This window comes from Cylas formicarius, unplaced genomic scaffold, assembly GCF_029955315.1.
Source record: "Cylas formicarius isolate icCylForm1 unplaced genomic scaffold, icCylForm1.1 PGA_scaffold_2__14_contigs__length_35257938, whole genome shotgun sequence".
Classification (NCBI taxonomy): Eukaryota; Metazoa; Arthropoda; class Insecta; order Coleoptera; family Brentidae; genus Cylas; species Cylas formicarius.
Window position 1 is genome coordinate 4758039 of NW_026844319.1, and position 2240 is coordinate 4760278.

Sequence of the window (2240 nt, forward strand, 5' to 3'; positions counted from 1 at the left end):
CTCCTGCGTCAGTTTTTGCTGAGTCGAACTTGCTGACGTTTCGCCAATCATACTGTTGGCTTTTTCAGAGCTTCACTGAAACTGATTCGTATTTTACTCTGGACATGCTTATATATTGTTTGAGGGGGGCAGAGCTAAATGAGCGGCATACAAACCGTCTCGGATGACTGATCCCCATATTGATGACAGATAGAGACCTGAGTCGCGGTTAAGATTGTTAGGTTGTTTATAGATTTGTATAGATTGTCGGATTTTTCGTTGGTAGAAGAACTGATTACATGCAAAAATTTTAGTTTTATGTTATGTCCGGTTTCAGGAGTGTGTTCGGTAACAGCCGATGAGTTTATTTGTCTTAGAGGTAAGGCTCTTTCGTGTTCTTTGAGCCAGCTGATATTTTTCGTCCGGTCTCTCCAATTTATTCTTTGCCGCATATGCATGGAATGCTGTAAACTCCTGGCATCGCAAATGGAATTTTGTTTTTGACGGACCGAAGATGTTGAGAAATTTTTGAACAAATGGTAAATCTGGTTTTGACGTTATACTTCTTTGGAACTTTTGGTCAGTGATCGCTATTGGAAGGTTGTGGTGAAGTGTATTTTTTGATAGAACGCTCAATATCTTTCATGTGGAAATTATTAGAGGGAAGAGCAGAGGTAAGGTGTTTTAATTCTGAGTTCAGTGATCCGGGCTGAGATAGTTTTACGGCTCTGTAAACAAGTGAGTTGATAACCGATGATTTTTGTGCCGGATGGTGATGTGACGATGCATTAAGGTATCGGTCTGTGTACGTAGGTTTTTCTGTAAACACAATGACCCAATGTTAGGTCTGATTTTCTATTGATGAGAATATCTAAGAATGGAAGGTTATTATTAGTTTCTCAATGGTAAAACGTATGTTATTGTGTACAGAGTTTAAATGGAAATGTACTAGGGTTTCTTGACCATGAGGCCAAATAACAAAAGTATCATTCACGTAGCGTTTAAATAATTTTGGTTTTAGATGAAAGGTGTCGAGAGCTTTCTTCTCAAAGGCTTCCATAAATATAATCGCGATGACTGGTGATAGTGGGGAACCCATAGCTGTTCCCGAAGTTTGTTAAAAAATTTGACCGTTACAAGAAAAATATGTTCCCGATAAGCATTTTTCAATTAAGGTGAGAAGGTTGGGTTCCAGATTCTCGGATTTTAATATATCTGAAATGATGTCTAGAGTTTCGGGAATAGGAACTTTGGTAAAGAGGAATTCTACGTCGAAACTAACTAGAATATCTTGTGTATCTAATGTAATGCTTTTTAATTGTTCAATGAAGTGAAAGAAATTAACTACGAAACCGAACAATTAAATTAAAAAGCATTAAGTTTCGACGTAGAATCCCTCTTTACCAAAGTTCCTATTCCTGAAACTCTCGACATCATGTCAGATATATTAAAGTTCGAGAATCTGGAGCCAAAACTTCTCACCTTAATTGCAAAATGCTTGGCGGGAACATATTTTTCTTATAACGGTCAAATTTTTGAACAAACGTCGGGAACAGCTATGGGTTCTCCACTATCACCAGTCATCGCGAATATATTTATGGAAGCCTTTGAGAAGAAAGCTCTCGACACCTTTCAGGTAAAACCAAAATTATGGAAACGCTACGACCATGATTCTTTTGTTATTTGATCTCTTGGTCAAGAAACCCTAATAGATTTTCTTAGATATTTAAACTCTATACTCCCAAACATACGGTTTACTATTGAACTAGACACTAATAATAATCTTCCATTCTTAGATATTCTTATCAATAGAAAATCAGACCTAACATTGGGTCATTGTGTTTACAGAAAATCTACGCGCACAGACCGATACTTTAATGCATGGTCACATCACCATCAGAGTTAAAACACCTTACTTCTGTTCTTTTCTTTAATAATTTCAACATTAAAGATTTTAAGCGTTCTATCAAAAAATACACTTCACCAAAACCTTCCAATAGCGATCACTGACCACATATCAAAAGTTCTAAAGAAGTATAACGTCAAAACCAGATTTACCACTTGTTCAAAAATCTCTCAACATCTTCGGTCCGTCAAAAACAAAATTCCATTAACATTAAGAGTTTACAGCATTCCATGCATATGCGGCAAAAATATCAACTAGGCTTAAACAACACGAAAGAGCCTACCACTAAGACAAATAAACTCATCGCTGTTGCCGAACACACTCATGAAACCGGACATAAAATTTTATTCGATAA